Source organism: Triturus cristatus, chromosome 1_2 (genome assembly GCF_964204655.1).
Source record: "Triturus cristatus chromosome 1_2, aTriCri1.1, whole genome shotgun sequence".
NCBI lineage: Eukaryota > Metazoa > Chordata > Amphibia > Caudata > Salamandridae > Triturus > Triturus cristatus.
In genome coordinates, this window is record NC_140580.1 from 1172660341 (window position 1) to 1172679188 (window position 18848).

Consider the following 18848-nt stretch of genomic DNA (forward strand, 5'->3'; position numbering starts at 1 on the left):
GGGCGTGGCTTGAAATACTTCAACTAACATCTTGATCTTTCCATTGGGGGTTTGTGGCCTCTCTGCCGCTGACCGCGGACCCCGCAGGGGGCCAATAGGCGGTCGGCGCCTTAGTGGCCCCGGTCACCCCTCCCCACTCTTTCCTCCGGGGGGGTGGGGGCAGAGACACTGACTGGTGCCACCCCTTCCGTTTCAGGGGCCGGAAGGACGCGCAATGCGCGTCACTTCCGGGCCCAGGGGTGAGGGGGAGGCTATTTAGCCTTCCCCCACCCTCACTGGCGACCTCTTTGTCGCCCACCTCGCTTTTGGTCGCCCACCTCGCTTTTGTCGGACGCCGAGCCGTCTCGCGGGGATCGTCGTCGCCGTCGCCTATCGTGCAGGAACTGCGAATACTCGGTGAGTTGCCGTCTTGCCCCCTCGCCCCGGCCCTGTCCCTGGGCAGTACCAGGATACGGGGCCCTGTGGTCGGAGTACCACGGGCGGGGGGGGGGGCCGTGCACAGAGCTGGCTCGTTATTTTAATGTGTCACGGGAACGTGTTATGTCGAGGGCTGGCTATGCGGCGTGCTTTTCGCCGCCACTGAGGCTATCGAAGGTGGGCGGGCGCAAGGAGTCGAGGTCGGGGCGCACCCGCCGACCATCCCTCCCCCCGTAGCTGACTTCCATCCTGGGTGTGGGGCGCACTTTGAACTACATGTCGCACCCGGGTTTCCCTGATTTAGTTATTCCTGTAGGCGGCGGGTAGGGGAGATCGTACCGGGGTTGCACCGGGTTGTAGGCCCGCGTCAGGCGCCATAATTTAAGGGGAGGCGGGTTTCACTGATTGACCGTGCGTCTCGCTCCGGCCGATGTAATCCGGGTACTGCTGGCGGTATGAGGGCTTTGTGGAGCGAGCAGAGTGTTTCCCGATAGTCTGCCCGCGCGGGGTCGGTGGGAGTCCCGTTTTCCGGCGGGTGGGACCCAGGGAGCTCGCTGCATGTGGGGCGGTGCAACGAACGTGAACGCAATCGCATCACCTTGCCAACTCTCACCAGCGCGGGTGATTTTAGAGCAGGATTTATATGCGGCCCCCTGCTCCTCGTACCTGAATATATAATGTTGAGGCCGCGCTTTATTCATTAAATACGCGGGGGTAATTTTACGCTACATGCGCCCATAAGGGATTACGTTCCCGCGTTTCCTCGAGCTATTGCCCTCCGTGCACGAATGCGTTCGGTAATGCGCGCCAAGAATTGGGATCGTATGGTTGCTGCCACCCCCCCGTGCCTGAAGGCGTACGGTCAGCGCGCCAAGAATTTTCGTGGCGAGTGCGCGCGGTACCTTTCGTTTAAATGGGGTAATTCGCTAAGTACTTCCCCGGGTTGGGTGCCTCTGGTTTGCACATAAATTGTTGAGCTCTGTTGGCATCTGGACATCGAGTCTAGACCCGTGTCCAAGGGTACTGCTCCCCGAGCCGGAATGCGTAATGTAAAGCGCTGAAGCGCGCCCAATATTCGCTCGTTTCTCCCGCGAATACAACAAATTATGGCGCCATGTGGCTGGCTATGTTCGAGGTGGGGGTAGGGGTAGAGGCGACCGGGTGTGTGGGGTTGGAAGTGACCTGTAATGACAAGCGCCCCCCCTGTTTCATGTTTGCCTCTTTGGTGCTTACGCTGGTTTTCTCTTTCAGTACATTCGTCCGCTACGGCGTTTGGAGGTTTATTAAGTGGCAACAGGGAGACACGAGCCAAAACATCCCCCCGTATTTGGGGCTCGGACGGGAGTAAGTACGGGCAGGTGGGGGAAGGGGGTCCTGTTCGGAGTGGCATGTGGCACTCTGGAGCAACGAATCGGCCTCAAAAGGGGGCGAACAGGTGGTAATTGTCTCTCTTTCCCAATTGCAGATAAGAGAGAGCAACGGTTAAGAGATGGACAGTCAAGGATTATCCCCCCCCCTTTTCACACCAGGGACACAGGTTGAGGAGTCTGTGCCGGGCACTTCGGAGGAAGCCCGGATCGCCGCCTTCTTGGAGCTGACAAGGGCCAAGGGTTTAGCCTGGGCAACGGAACTATTGAAAGCCAGTACCCCCCCGGACTCTGGGATAGCGATGGACGTTCCGTCGGCAGATAAGGATTTGGGGGAGGGTGCGGGCCCGTCACGGTCCAAGAGAATTCGCCGCCCCACGAGCAAAGAGTTTCCGGTGGAGCAACCGCCGGCACGAAATAGGGCGGCTCCCCCACACAGGGCCCCATTGACCCCCCAGGCGGCGGTTGGTTCGGGGATGGGGACGAATATCGGACTGCCTTGCCCCTCCCAGGCGACATTTGCTTCAGCGGAGGAGCTGGGTAAGCTTTCAGATACTTTAAAAGACTTCATGGCTGAGGTCAGATCTGGTCTGTTGCTCGCCAGGTCCCCCCTGGCGGGCGGCCCGCCTGCCCATGCTCCGCCGAGTGTACCCGCAGCGCCGGGGGGCTTCACGCATGTCTGGGGTCAGCAGATGGCTGCGGTGGAACTCCCACGGCCCCCACCTCCAGCTGCTGTTGTGGCTGAGAACGCGACAAGTGCGGTCACTCCCGCAGTAGTGGTTCCCCCGGTGGTACCCATGCCGGCACCAAAACTAGCCGTTGTGCCTAAGCCTCTAGTTACTACGGCCCCGCTAGTATCGGGCCGCTGCTCACTCGCTTGGATGGTCCCTCTAGTGGCCAAAGAGGGGATTTGGCGCAGGGAATTTATTGATATCTTCACCCTTCTCATGCATGGGGCTGAGGGGGTGGATACCAGGAGGATGGGCAATAAGGAAGAGGACAAGAGGGTGCGGTATCAGTTATATCCCGCAAAAAATATTGTGACATGGGGTCAGGCCTTTGCCATCTTTGCGGCAGTAATAGTGGAGAAATTCCCAGACGAAGGGCCAGGTCTTTTTCACTATGCAAGCGTGATTACAGAGGAGGCTGCTAAGGGTGGGGGCATGGGATGGTACCACTACGACTGTGACTTCCGCAGACAGAGAGCAATCTGCCCAGATCTTGAGTGGGACCAGTTGGAAGTCCGTTTATGGGTAAAACACATGGGCAAGCATACTGAGGAGTCTGCGACAAAGTCAGGTACAGAGAGCGGCGTAAAGAATAAAGAGAAAGAGGAGAAACAGGAGGGGAAATGGCAGAACAGGAAGTCCTTTCGGGGCGGTCGCGGGGGGGGTCGCAGGCCTGGCTTTCGGGCACGATCTTCCGGAACCTGTAGGCTCTTCAATGCAGGGTTCTGTTCCTGGGACAAGTCATGCCGTTTCTCACACAATTGCAGCATGTGCGGGGCATCCCATGCCGCCACCGCATGCTCCAAGCGCGATACCCCCGACAAGCCTTCATCGAGCAAGTAGCCCGGGAGGGTTCCCCCCTCCTGCGCTTTGGCCCCCTGCGTACATAGCTGCCAGCGCGCATGACCTAGCCCCACACGACCATGTGAAAGGGCCCTCTCCCATCTGCGTAAAGAACCTCCTCAGCGCACTCCGCGGTTACACTAGCAAGGAAGGGTCCCTCATTGCAGAGGGTTTCTTAGATGGTTTCCGCATTCCTTATCAAGGCCCCTTAGTGAGCAGGGATGCAAGAAATCAGAAATCAGCTAGGGAACACCCGGAGGTAGTGCGTGATAAAATAGCAAAGGAGGTGTCTTTGGGCAGGGTGGCGGGCCCATTTTCCTCACCCCCTATGCCCCACTTTGTGATTTCTCCCCTGGGGGTGGTACCAAAAAAGGAGCCAGGGGCTTTCCGACTTATCCACAACCTATCACACCCAGAAGGGGACTCCGTGAATCCCTGGTTGGACGAGGGTAAATGCTCAGTGTCTTACTGCTCCCTAGACCTGGCAGTCGACATGATCAGGAGGGCAGGGAAGGGAGCCTGGTTGGCCAAGTCTGATATCGAATCGGCCTTCAGGCTCCTGCCAGTACACCCGGACAGCCAACACCTTCTGGGCTTCAAGTGGGGGGACCAGGTCTTTTATGATAGGTGTATGCCCATGGGATGCTCGGTGTCTTGTGCGTACTTTGAGGCGTTCAGCTCCTTCCTGCAGTGGGCCTTAACAAACAGGTATGGCATTGAGGGAGTGACCCACTACCTGGATGATTTCCTTTTCATCGGGGGAGCTGACTCGCAAGATTGTGCACGGGCGCTGCAATGTTTCAAGGAATTGGCAGGACACTTGGGCGTACCTTTAGCTCCTGGTAAGACCGAGGGTCCGGCGCAGGTTTTGGTATTCTTGGGCATCGAGTTGGACACGGTAAAGGGCGTGTCCCGACTCCCTGCGGATAAGGTACAGGCCTTGCGTCAGGAGATCTGCGATCTACTGGGTAGGGACAAGGCTACTCTAGGTGAGATCCAATGCCTGCTAGGGACCCTGAATTTTGCGCTAAAGGTCATACCCATGGGGAGGGTCTTTGCACGCAGGCTAGCTAGGGCGACTGCTGGTATAAAAAAGAAACATCACTGGGTCAAGCTTGGGACAGGACTGAAGCAGGATCTGGTGGTATGGAGCGAATTCCTCGCCTACTTTAACGGGACGGTGATTTGGAAGCAGCCCTGGATTGATAGTCAGGAACTTTGTCTTTTCACAGATGCCTCAGGCAGGGAAGGTTTTGGGGCTATCCTGGGCGAAGAATGGTGCGCGCAGGGATGGCCCAATGTTTGGCGCAGGCGTAGGATCACCAAAAATGTTACTGTGTTGGAGCTCTTCCCGATTGTTGTTGCATTGCACCTATGGCCGGCGGCATTGTCAGACAGAAAGGTGGTTTTTTGGTCTGACAACATGGCGGTCGTTCAGGCAATTAACAACCAGTCCGCCAGGTGCCGGCTGGTGCTGTGCTTACTAAGGGAGTTGGTCCGGGCTTGCCTGCGCATCAATGTGGAGTTTAAGGCCAGGCACATTGAGGGGATTCAAAATGTGGCAGCTGACGCTCTTTCTCGTTTTCAGTGGCTCCGATTCAGGGAGGCCTGGCCGCGGGCGAGAGCGCAGATGACCCCATTCCCGGACCATCTATGGAGGATCCTGCAGTGGGACTGAGCCTGAAAGCGATGGGAGAAAGAGCTCTGGCCCCAGGTACCAGAAGGCGTTACAGCGCCCACATGGCAACATTCAGAGCAACGTCTGTGGCACTGGGTACTTCAGGGGCTGCGTTGGTGTCCCAGGTCCGAGCATTTCTAGTGTGGGCCAGGGGACAAGGGAAGAGCCGTTCATGGGTGGGCAGTCATTTGGCAGCCGTAAGCCACGACACTAGGTTGTCTGGCGGGGCGGATCCCACTAACTCCTATCCCATCCGGGCCGCCTTGAAGGGTTGGGCTAGGGAGGAGCCCAGGGCTCCTGATAACAGAGCGCCCATTGATTTCGAAATCCTAAAAGGCATGCTAGGGGCTCTCGAGTTAGTTACCTACTCTCATTACGAGGCCACGCTGTTTTCAGCCACATTCTGCTTAGCATTCTTCGGGGCTTTCAGAGTCAGTGAGTTAGTGGCTAGGTCCAAGGTCGACTTTTCAGGGGATGCGCTGGCACTGTCAGACGTGTCTATTTCCGGGGCACTGACCATTCTTTTACGCAAGTCTAAGACTGATCAGGCGGGGCGGGGGATCAGGGTGGTGCTCCAGCCCCTAGGCGACCCCAGGTTCTGCCCTGTACAATGGGTAAAGGCTTTTTTAGAACACAGACCGCCTGGCCCGGGTTATCTCCTGTTGCATTCAAATGGTACCCCTGTAACTAGATACCAGTTCGAGCAGGTAATCAGGGCCAGTTTAGCCAGGGCGGGGCTCGCCCGGCCGGACAGAAGGTATTCCAGCCACTCCTTCCGCATTGGCGCTGCCACCGCCGCTCACCTGGCGGGATTAGAGGCCGCGCAGGTGAAGAAATTGGGGCGTTGGGAATCTGATTGCTATAAGATATATGTTCGCCCGTGAGGCAGCTGTTAGTATTGTGTTGGTGATTTATGGTGTGTATCGTTGAAATCACCCTTTCTTATTAAATAACTTGTGTGTACACCATGTCTCCTCTTTATTAGGACGAGTGGTGTGGGTGATCGGGCATTCATTTGTCGCTCGGGCGGCCCAATGGGCATCGCATCGGAATTGGATGCGACACTTCTCTCAGACCAAAGTGGAGTGGATGGGGGTGCCGGGGATGAGATGGTTCGAACTCAGGAATAAGATCGAGCAGAGACTAAGAGCACTCGGATCCACCTTACCCCACCTGCTGGTGATCCATCTGGGAGGGAACGACCTTGTTACCCTAGGGAGACGATTGCTGTTATTAGCCATGAAAAGAGACTTAGGTGAAATCTGCAAACGTCTGGGCGAGTGTGAGATCGTGTGGTCAGAGATCATCCCCCGCAGGTCTTGGCGGGGAGCTAAATCCTTAGAAGCGGTAGAGCACTCCAGGAGGCGCATTAATGGAGCAATGCGTAAATTCACAGCCCAAAGGGGTTTGGGCTTTATTCGCCATGAGATGATTCGGGGGAATGTAAAGGGGTACTTCGACTTGGATGGAGTACACCTCTCCCAAATAGGCATGGACCTGTTCTTATTGGATCTAAGCGAAGCATTGGTGAATAGAGGGTGCAGGTAAAGAGCTAGGTTGGTGGGGGGCCCTGGCTGCGACGGTTAGCCGCTTCCAGGGCTGTGGCGGAGTTACAGGGCGATCTGGAAGCAGGCCGGTACAAAGGGTACCTCTGCGCGGCACACGTGGTGCCTGAGCCAAATCGAGGAGCCTCCAGAGAGGTCCCGGAAGCCGGTCGGCGCCCCGCTAGGCCTGCGGGCGGTTGTGGGCCTGAACAACCGGGGGCTTGCTATGCGACGCTCCGCCCCGAGAGGGGGGGCGTGAGTAATTTTCAACGGCACGTGATCGAAAAGAATCACTTGGGGGGCAGCATTTGCGGGTCGACCCCGTGCTGCCCGGCTCATCAGGCGGGCAGGTGAAGTAGATGGCCACCTGCCCTTGGATCGCCCGTAAGATAACCCACCTATTACATATCCTGGAATTATGTAATAAACCTGCAGCATTTGTTACCCACTTACAACTGTTTCTTGTGTTTTCATTGGGTAACCTAATTTGGGGGAAGGGGGGTGAGCGGGGTGCCCCTGGGGGTACTATGCCGCTGACCGCGGACCCCGCAGGGGGCCAATAGGCGGTCGGCGCCTTAGTGGCCCCGGGGCCCCGGTCACCCCTCCCCACTCTTTCCTCCGGGGGGGTGGGGGCAGAGACACTGACTGGTGCCACCCCTTCCGTTTCAGGGGCCGGAAGGACGCGCAATGCGCGTCACTTCCGGGCCCAGGGGTGAGGGGGAGGCTATTTAGCCTTCCCCCACCCTCACTGGCGACCTCTTTGTCGCCCACCTCGCTTTTTCCCTCCCTACCGCTTACCCGGCATAGGTGTGTTTGGGTGGGGGGGGGGGTTTTCTGAGCGTTGTAATATTTTCATTTTTCGTTGCAGGCGGAGTTACAGGGCGATCTGGAAGCAGGCCGGTACAAAGGGTACCTCTGCGCGGCACACGTGGTGCCTGAGCCAAATCGAGGAGCCTCCAGAGAGGTCCCGGAAGCCGGTCGGCGCCCCGCTAGGCCTGCGGGCGGTTGTGGGCCTGAACAACCGGGGGCTTGCTATGCGACGCTCCGCCCCGAGAGGGGGGGCGTGAGTAATTTTCAACGGCACGTGATCGAAAAGAATCACTTGGGGGGCAGCATTTGCGGGTCGACCCCGTGCTGCCCGGCTCATCAGGCGGGCAGGTGAAGTAGATGGCCACCTGCCCTTGGATCGCCCGTAAGATAACCCACCTATTACATATCCTGGAATTATGTAATAAACCTGCAGCATTTGTTACCCACTTACAACTGTTTCTTGTGTTTTCATTGGGTAACCTAATTTGGGGGAAGGGGGGTGAGCGGGGTGCCCCTGGGGGTACTATGTGGACCTTGTTATTGCATCCAGACATGTTGGGAATAACAGACATGAACCTAAAGCCACAGCTAAGGACTTTGCCAACGACGATTAGCAGTACGAGATGAAACAAGAGACACCCTGATTTACTTGTGGCTACTTAGGAGATTGTGAATGAAACATTGCTAAGCTGTATGGAAGGGGCGTGGCCTTCGGAATGTCCGATTGGCCCCCGGGGTCCCTTCACAACACTCTTCCCTGCAGACACTGGCACCCCTTGTCTCCTGAGTTTTCTGAAATCCTCCATCTGCCCTTCACACAATTCATCTCTAGCGCCCTCTCTCGCTCCCTTGCATCTCCTTCACTTCACCACACCTACAAACAAACACACACACACAGACACACACAGCTTTTCTTTAACTTTGGCCCGTCACTACTTTTTAACAGCTGTGTACCTCCTTCCCAGTTTCGCACAGAATCCCAATGACAACGGCCACACGTGACTACTGCTCTGTGCAGTCTGCAGGGAGGCCAAGGATCGGATGATCGTGTGTCCTGAACACCTTCATGACCCTGTGACCAGCACCGTGCCTTATCTCACTCTTGGCGCCTTCCGAACAGCCCTCCACCGCCTGACCTCCCACAGACACCCAGCGGTGACTCGGGCCGGAACCAATCTTGGCAGTCGGGCATCATATCCCGTGAATCCAATTGTATCCCATGGGGTTTATATTTCGACCGACGGGATATCCATCACCGCTGTGACGGAGAAACACAACCACCGCTCAGGGTCGGACTGGGAATGCAAACCGGCCTTGGCAATGGAGTCGGGACGGCCGCAGGGGGGGGGTGCGCATGTAAACCACTGCAGCTGATTTTGTGACGGGGGGCCATACTGCAGCTATGCTGAAAAACCGGCCCCCAGGAACAAAAGAAGCCCCCCAGCGGTCTAAAACCGGCCCCCACCCTGGCAGCCCACCGGGGACACGCCTGGTGCCGGCAGATCTCATCCGGCCATCAGTTAGATCTCAGTGCACAGCAGGGAAGAGGAGTGAGCTGCAGAAGGAAACACAAACACACATTCCGGGGACATGCACACATCCTGCAGGCATGCAAGAGTCAGGGGAATGGTCACAGAAGCTACACCACTGACACGGATTACTTGACGGGTTTCTACAGTCGCTGTGCAGATAGGGACATGTATAGAAGGCCCACTAGGGGCCGGGTTCGAAGTCAGGTTTTCATTCCAGCGGGTCTGAGACCTAGAGGGACACGCCCCGGGTGTATCAGAGTTCCTGCAGCAAAGCAGATCTCCAGCCAGTGCTGCACGTGCATGTGTACATGTAGTACATATAGCTGCACATGCATGCAGTAATGTATAGCTGCACTGCTGCACCTGCATGCGTAATTATAGTAATGTATAGCTGCACTGCTGCACGAGCATATGTACATGTAGTAATGTATGTCTACACTGCTGCACATGCATGTGTAAATATAGTAATGTATATCTGCACTGCTGCATCTGCAGGTGTACATGTAGTAATGCATATCTGCACATGTACATATAGTAATGCATATCTGCACTGCAGCACGTGCAGGTGTACATGTAGTAATGCATATCTGCACATGTACATATAGTAATGTTTATCTGCACTGCAGCACGTGCAGGTGTACATGTAGTAATGCATATCTGCACATGTAGTTATGCATATCTGCACATGTACATATAGTAATGTTTATCTGCACTGCAGCACGTGCACGTGTACATGTAGTAATACATATCTGCACATGTACATATAGTAATGTTTATTTGCACTGCAGCACGTGCAGGTGTACATGTATATATAGCTGCACATGCATGCAGTAATGAATAGCTGCGCTGCTCCACGTGCATGATTACTACATGTACACATGCATGTACAGCAGTGCAGATATACGTTACATGTAATGTATATCTACACTGCTGCACATGCATGTTTACATATAGTAATGTATAGCTGCAGTGCAGCAAAAACATGTGTACATGTAGTAATGTATAGCTGCACTGCTGCACATGCATGTTTACATATAGTAATGTATAGCTGCACTGCTGCACGAGCATATGTACATGTAGTAATGTATAGCTGCACTGCTGCACGAGCATGTGTACATGTAGTGTATGTCTACACTGCTGCACATGCATGTTTACATATAGTAATGTATAGCTGCACTGCTGCACATACATTTGTACATGTATATTTGCACTGCTGCACGTGCATGTGAACATATAGTAATGTATAGCTGCACTGCAGCACATGCATGTGTACATGTAGTAATGTATAGCTGCACTGCTGCACGAGCATGTGTACATGTAGTAATGTAGGTCTACACTGCTGCACAAGCATGTTTACATATAGTAATGTATAGCTACACTGCTACACCTGCATGCGTAAATATAGTAATGTATAACTGCACTGCTGCACGAGCATATGTACATGTAGTAATGTATAGCTGCACGAGCATGTGTACATGTAGTAATGTAGGTCTACACTGCTGCACGAGCAGGTTTACATATAGTAATGTATAGCTGCACTGCTGCACGAGCATGTGTACATGTAGTAATGTATACCCACACTGCTACACATGCATGTTTACATGTAGTAATGTAAAGCTGCACTGCTGCACAAGCATATGTACATGTAGTAATGTATAGCTGCACTACTGTACAAGCATGTGTACATGTAGTGTATGCCTACACTGCTGCACTTGCATGTTTACATATAGTAATGTATAGCTGCACTGCTGCACATACATGTGTACATGTATAGCTGCACTGCTGCACGTGCATGTGAACATATAGTAATGTTTACTACACTGTTTCACGTGCATATGTACATATAGTAATGAATAGCTGCGCTGCTCCACGTGCATGATTACATGTAACGTATATCTGCACTGCTGTACATGCATGTGTACATGTAGTAATGTTTATCTGCACTGCTGCACATGCATGTTTACATATAGTAATGTATAGCTGCACTGCAGCATATGCATGTGTACATGTAGTAATGTATAGCTGCACTTCTGCACGAGCATATGTACATGTAGTAATGTATATCTACACTGCTGCACATGCATGTTTACATATAGTAATGTATAGCTGCACTGCAGCACATGCATGTGTACATGTAGTAATGTATAGCTTCACTTCTGCACGAGCATATGTACATGTAGTAATGTATATCTACACTGCTGCACATGCAGGTTTACATATAGTAATGTATAGCTGCACTGCAGCACATGCATGTGTACATGTAGTAATGTATAGCTTCACTTCTGCACGAGCATATGTACATGTAGTAATGCATATCTGCACTGCTGCACGTGTACATGTGAGGCTGGCACGAGACTTCTAGCATATGCCTAATCTCGGTCTGTAGTGTCCAGACAGAGGTGCTGCTTGTGAAAGGACATGAACCCCACACTGCACCATGCTGTGTGGACAGAAGACACATGTGAATGACACAGGAACCCAGCAGGGGACGAAATCCTCTGGCTGATCGACCATACTGTAGTGTTGGGGCCTCGGGCCTAGATATCAGGGGGGCACAACACACGTGTTTGCAACTGGTGGCTAGAACACTGCTTGCCACGCCCGGTGCTCCGGGCTCTTTATTACTTTACACCACGTGTCTCCTCCCTGGACGTCAGCCTCGTGACATGCTTTCACTTTGGCCAGGGACCCCCACGACAGTGGAAGGGTCCACCTGGCGACACTACATTCCTCCTTTACCCACAAATACAAAAACCTGAAAACAACAATAACCATAGCGACCACGGTCACACATTTCTTTTAGAGTCTCTAGCACAGTCTCTGCAGGTTTCCAGACACAACATAAACAAAGAACAGTCTTACTTGGTCTTGGCGCAGCTCACTTCGGCTTCGGGAGATGACAGCGGGCCACAAAGTCTTGGTATCTCTGGGATGGCTGCGGGCGTGGGTGGTACCTGCTCTGGCTGCACCCTTCGGGAGGGGTAAGACGCATGTCCTTTGAACAGTCTGCGCCTGCTCCGTGGGGGCGGTTCTGTGTCTCTTGCGACTCCCGACCTCCTTGGGCTGAGGCGGTCGAGGCGCTCACCTCTTCTTCGGCGCTGCGGGGAGTCACTCCTGCTGCCGCTGTCTCTTGTTCCGTGGCCCTCCTGGGGCTCGGGTGCGCCATTGGCCAGTCGTCTTCCTGCTCGGGAGACACTTCCTCTCCACCGTCCGGGACCTTCTTGAAGAACGATACGTTTCTTGTGACCTCTTCACCATTCCTGACCGCCGTGACCAGGGTTCCGCTGATTCGCGTGACTGTCCAAGGGTCCAGCTCGAAGGGCAGGCGGAACTTTCCCCCGGGGTGGCGGTCTTTCACCAGCACCCGGTCACCCACTTGGATGGGGCTGTCGGCCGCTCTCCTTTTCCGCGATGCTTCGCAATTAGTTTTTGTCCTTTGTTCCATGAACCGGTTGGGCGGGGTTGGTGCTGACGCCCACCGGGGATGGTGTGGAATAGTGTCGGTGACTGTTCTGCCAAAACAGAGGCGGCTTGGAGAAATCCCCGTGGTGCAGTGGGGCGTCACTCGGTATTCCCGTAGAAATTGATAGAGGGCTAGTTCTATGCTCTGGCCGTCTGCCAGTGCGATTTGAATTGTCTTGTTTAAAGTTCTCATTAGTCTCTCGACTTCTCCATTAGCTTGCGGCCACCTTGGGGTTATGCGTCGGTGTTTGATGCTGTGTGACTGCAGGTACTCTGCCAGCTCGGTACCGTTGAACGGGGGGCCATTGTCCGTGCGCAGCTCCCCGATGAGGCCGTGGGTGGCAAGTATCTTTTCCAACTTGGGAACCACTTCCGCAGCGGCTGTCGAGGACAGGAGCTCCACTTCGGGGTATCGCGAGAAATCGTCCACCACTACCAGCATGTACTTCCCTCCGGGGAGGCTGCCGAAGTCTGCGCTGGCTCGCGCCCATGGAGCCGTTGGGCCTTCCTCAGTGATTATAGGTGCTGGAGGGTTGGGTAGGCTGGTCGCTAGACACACGGGACACTGCTGGACTATTGTCACCACCACCCTGTCGAGGCCAGGGAACCAGAGTTTGCTCCGGAGGCGGTTCTTCGATTTCACGATGCCTTGGTGCGCGCCGTGCGCCAGAAGGGCTGCCTGTTGGGTGAGGCAGCTAGGTAGCACCAAACTGGGCCCTCTCAGGAGGCATCCTTCTGGAGATACGGACAGTTCGTTCCGGACTTGATGTAGGGCTTTAAGGGTCGCTTGGGCATCCGATGTGCGGAACGACGCTGGGCTTTGGAGTTCTTTCCAGTTGCCTGACGTGACGGCTTGGATGGCGATCTGGAGGCAGTCATCATCTTTGGTGGCTCGCGCCACTTCCTCCAAAGAGATCGGTAGTGGCCGTGACCTTTCCACGATCATCCTGACAAATTCCTCCGTGGCCGCGGCTTCAGCAGCTTCTGAGTCCGTGGCAGGACGTGCGTGTCTCGACAGAAAGTCAGCAGGGTTCCGGGTGCCTGGCCGATACTCCACCGTGAACTGGAATTCCTGGAGTTGGAGCACCCATTTTTCGATGCGCGGAGGGGGGCGAGTGGAGGAACCCTGGAACAGCGAGACTAGAGGTTTGTGGTCTGTGATGACCACAAAAGGGTGCCCATACAGGTAGATGTGGAAATGCCGGCACCCCCATAGGATGGCGATGGCCTCGCGTTCAATTTGCGAGTACCGCTGCTCTGTTGGTGTGAGGGTCCTGCTCGCGTATGCAATGGGGGCCCATTCCCCGCATGCTGGTCGTTGGGTTAACACGGCCCCTAGGCCTGTCGGGCTGGCGTCCACCACGAGTTGCGACTCATTGCGGGGATCAAAGTAGGCCAGGGTGGTGTCGGCCGAGAGCGCCGCCTTGGTCCTCTGGAATGCCTCCTGCTGTGCCGGGCCCCACTCCCAGGTGGCGGCCACCTTTGTGAGGTCCCGGAGGGGACCGGTGAGGTCGGACAGGTCCTTGATAAACCTCCCGCAGTAGGTGACCATCCCCAGGAAACTGCGGACCGCGGTCACCGACGTGGGGGCTGGAGCAGCGTGGATATCCTTGACCTTTTCTGGGTCCGGCCCAATTCCGTGGTCCGAGAACCGGTAGCCGAAGAAACTGATGTCCTTGCGTAGGAAGTCGCACTTTTCTCGGTGGAGGGTCAGCCCTTGCTCTTGGAGTCGGGTGAACACTGCCTGGAGGCGTTGGATGTGCTCGTCCAAAGTCGGTGCGTGGACCAAAATGTCATCACTGACATTCAGAACTCCCTCGAGTCCCTGTAGTACGTTCTGGATGATGTTTTGAAACACCTCCGCGGCACTCGAGATTCCAAAGTTGAGCCGGGTGTAGCGCCAGAGGCCCGCATGCGTGGAGAAGGTGGTGATCGGGCGCGAATCAGGGTGCAGGGGAATCTGGTGGTATCCTGACCTCAAGTCCATCTTGGAGAACCACTTTGAGCCGGACAGCTCCCCGACTATTTCATCAATAGTTGGCGTTCGCGCTTGATAGCGAGGTCGGGAATGCGCATGTCCACGCAAATTCGCACCGCGTCCGGCTGCTTCGGCTTCTTTGCCACCACGATGGGTGACACCCATGGGGTGGGCCCGCTTACCCTCTCGATGATGCCAGCCCGCTCAAGTACTCTCAGTTCTGCTTCCACCTTGGGTCGCAGGTGGAATGCAATGCGTCGGTGCTGGAGGGCCACCGGGGCGATCGACTTGTCTATGCGGAGGTGAATAGCAGGTCCTTTCAGGCAGCCTATCCCTTCGAATAGAGATGTGTGGTTCCGAACTAGGTGGTCGAGGCTGCTGGCTTGGACGGTGAGTGCGAAATGGATCAGCCCGAGGTCTTGGGCTGTTTGACAACCAAGTAGGAATCCTGATCCCTCTTGCGACACGTAGATCTTGGTTTGTAAGCGAGTGGTGTCGTGGGACAGGTCCGTCCGGAACATCCCGCACAGGCGGAGTGGGCGACTGGTGCCGTAGGCGTACACTTGTACCCTCGTGGGATGGAGCGCCGGGGCATTTTCTAACGTCCGGTATACGCTGGCAGACATCAGGTTGATTGATGCGCCTGTGTCGATCAGGGCCGCCACGGCTTGGTCCCGTACGTTGACTGTGCACATGGGTTCTGCGGACGGAGAGGCCGCCAGGGTGTGTAGAACTCTCACGACATGGACGGAGGCCACGTCCGCTTCATCGTCATCCATGTCGCTGCTGGTGGATGTGCTAGGTAGCGCCTCTACCTGCCTTACCCTCCTGGGCGGGCCACTCTGTTTCTTCCTGGGTGCCGACAGACATACACTCGCAAAGTGGTTGGCTTTTCCGCATGCGCTGCATACTTTGCCATGTGCTGGGCACGCTGCTCTGTGGGGCGTCGCTCCTCTGCACCACACGCAAGCGCAGCCGGGGGGGGGGCTTGCGCCGGTCTTGGGTTTCTCCGCCGAGGCTGCTTTGAGTCGTTCTCGCCAGCGTCTGTCTTGAGGGCGCACACTGGCTCTGTCTTGATTGCGACCATCGGCTTTGGCTCCATGTGCGCGGCACGTGCTTTAGACAACTCCTTTGACCGCCCGAGCGCGAGGATGTCCAGCATGGGCATGTTGTCCGTTTCTAACACCCTCTCGCGCAACTTTGATGACGCGCAACCTTGGATGAATTGGGCGCGGATCTCGTCGTCCACGTCGGGGAGGGTGCATGTGCTGGCTAGCTTCTTTAGTCTGGCGTAAAAGACGTCCACAGACTCCTCCGGGAGTTGGCGGGCTTGGCGCAGTAAGAATCGCTCATAGTCGGCACTCGCAAACAGCTCAAAGTATCCAGTGATAGCGTTGCGCAGCGGGGCATACGTCCTGGGCGGGCCAGCCTCCGTCACGTCCTTCGATATGTCGTGGATTGCTTCACCTCCTAAGTGTAGCAGCATGGCGCGCCGTCGCTCTGCCGCGATTTCCGCCGCCACGAAGTAGTTCTCGAGCCGTTCCACCCACTTCCTCCACCCAGGGGTGGGGAAATCGTATCGCCCGACGCCCGAAGCAAGTAGATTTTTATAATGGGCAAGAAGATTTATTGTCTATTTTGCCCGACGGACAAGTAGACATTAAATCACTAAAGATATTTGAGCTGTGGGCACTCCGGGGCTCACAGCCAATTAGAAATGCAGTCAGAAAGCTTTTGGAGGCCATTGACTGGCTGTAAGCACATGACTGAACTCTATCTTGCCAGTGATTGGCGGGGGAGTCTTGCGCTAAACGTCAGTGTTCTGGCGCGGATTCCGTCACTGGTGCAGCCCACCTGCTCTAGGAACCCAGCTGCCGAACGTGCAAGGGCAGGCCCTGAGACAGGTCACAGCGCGGTGGGCTGAGTGGTCTCTCTGCCGTGGAGTGCTGCGTGGCTCGATCGCCCTGTCCCGTGGGATCCGTCCAAGGCAGGTCACTGATCTTTGGTGCGCTGCTGCGCACTTCCTGGAGTCAGGAGCAACAAGTCGGCGTCTCACTGTATGCCTCCCCAGCAGGTGAGTCCGTCTGATAATGGGTTTTGCAGCGGTCCGAGTTTTAAGAAAATAATATGAACTGTGATTCTGCATGCAGTGGTCTGGATTCAGTGAGCGTGGGGGCAGGGTTAAATGTGTGGCATGTTAACAATTTACAATAAGGCGGGAACCTCTCCTTTTGCAATCTAGTAATGGAACCAGTATAGGGTGAAAACACGATGAAAGGAAGTTTACAATAGAGAGACATTGACCTTTATTTACTTTGTCTCTGCTTTTATGGACGAGGTCGCATTTGGGGGCACGGAGCAAACGCTAATACTTTAAACACCTGGCAGGCTTACAGAAAATGAAGCCTTGAAAGATTATTGCGTGCGCTGTTAATAGAAACATTTTTTTAATTGTATTGTTTTCCTGCTGTTAAACAAATCAAGCTAAAGTCGAATAAAGGAAACGCCACATAATGCAGAAGGCAGAAAGTATCTTCGTAATCTAGGCAATGCTATGTGTGCAGCGTATTTCACACTTAACTGAGATGTGGGCCTCTCTTGGCGTCTGAAACATTGCACTGTCCACATTTTTGCCCAAGATGAGATCTCCTTTACCAATACCCTCCCCCATAGTCTTTTTTGCTTTTTCCTTATTCCGTTACCTCCCCCTCGGCTCCACGGCTTCTAGCTTAATTAGTGCCCACACTTTATCTTTCAATCTTGCCAGTGCTGCAGAGGAAATGCCTCACGTCCGTGTCAATTTTTATAGGCGTAATCCTGTCCAAAAACGGGGTTTTCTCCACATTTAGGGCTCATTTCTGTTAGCCTGTACCTTTATTTGGTTGCATTTCTCGTCTCCTGTACCTACTCTAAACAGCCCTCACCATGCACAGTTCTCTAGCAGTTTGTGCTAAATTAGCAAAGCCATTGTAATGAAGCAGTAGGGAAGGCCTAATTTATGCGGCAGGGAAGGTCTAAATTACGCAGCAGGGTTGACTAAATTATGTGGCCACAAAAAATGAGAATTATGTAGCATAATGCAGCAAATTTTCGTTGATAGTATTACTTCATTATTTTGACATCTGTACACCTTAACACTGTATAAATGTTTTGCCTCATTACTTTAAGATTAAGACCCAAATACAGCAATAGCAATGTAAAAGAGACCAGTCACTACTTCTGATGGGCTTTTCACTGTGTGGCAGGACATGTTACCCCCTTTTTAGTAACTTGATCTGTTTGAGCTAGTATCAACATTTTTTGTTATTAAAATATGCAGTTTAGGCAGCATGTGTTGAATTATATGGCACATTATGTGGAAAACTCCTCAGCTGTAGAATCTCATAATTAGAGAGGCTCTTTATATATTAATCACACGGGAGCTGTCACCAGTGGGGGACCATATTTCATTTGCAACGATATTAAATGGCAAAACTTGCAGAAGCGCGCTCAATATAAAGCAGAAATTATCAAAATATAAATTTGTATAAATTATATAAATCATGTTCCAACCTCAGAATTTTATGCAGCCGCTGTAGTGATGCATTTTTGTTGCACAGTTACGTCAGCAGTAAAAACGAGCCCATACCAGATCTAAGGAAAAGTGGCTCTTCCGCCTGTGTGAATATTCGTCCTATGTAGACATAAAGGTTTGTTTTTCTTTCCCTACATGATTTGCCAATGGGCGTTTTCCTATGTGCCTGTCTTTGTGACTTCTCTATGCATGTGCCCATTTTCAAATATCCAAGTTAGTATCATCCCTTGGACACTCTTAATGCTCAGCTTCTGAAATAAAGAAACTGATTGCACAAGTTGCTGCAACGTTAAAACCGTTTCTTTCACCAGGCTTCCCAATGCTCGTGTATCAGCTTCCTGCAACAGAATATAGGATTTCCCAGAAGATAACGCACACATTTCGGTGGGCAGTGGGGAGCAGGGGACACTGGAAAGAGAGAGACAGTGGCAGAGAACTTGGATTTTAAAGAAAAAAACGAGTACTTTGCAAATCTCAGTGAGACAAACTTGCACATCTGTTGCTGATCTACACTCCTTCATGTTAGGAAAGCTTACTCTGCTGGTGCCATTACTAACCAGTACTGTGCACAAGAGAACCCTGTACTGCTACTGCCAGTGTTGCATGTGCTCTTTGTGTGGTTGAAGAATGTGGAGATGTAGCAGTGAGTGCACAAAAATATAATCACACCACACCTGCCCAGGAGTGTAAAAGCAGAGATTGATTTAACTGCCCATTACTTTCTCTTGTGTATTCGTACTTGTGGATACTGCTTCAGTGAACTAAACGCCTCTATGTGATTTTTGCTGCCCCATGAACAGTTCATAAACTCTGCCGAGAAGTGGTTATTCCCATCCACACATTTATCAGAGCATGATTTGAAACTGGACAGCTATGAGTTGGCCCTAGGACTGAGAACACCCTTTTGCCCTACAG

The 18848-nt window shown here is 53.6% G+C and overlaps 1 protein-coding gene and 1 long non-coding RNA gene across 4 annotated transcripts in view; one reads left to right on the forward strand and one right to left on the reverse strand.

Moving 5' to 3' along the window:
* Positions 1-7819, forward strand: part of LOC146868945 (uncharacterized) — a 39470-nt gene extending 31651 nt beyond the window's left edge. The window contains exons 2-3 of the long non-coding RNA XR_014966461.1: positions 4944-5069; positions 7446-7819. This is a non-coding gene — a long non-coding RNA (uncharacterized LOC146868945). The remainder of the gene's footprint in view (positions 1-4943; positions 5070-7445) is intronic.
* Positions 1-18848, reverse strand: part of PTPA (protein phosphatase 2 phosphatase activator) — a 725494-nt gene that overhangs the window by 255951 nt on the left and 450695 nt on the right. The gene's annotated exons all lie outside the window — the stretch shown is intronic.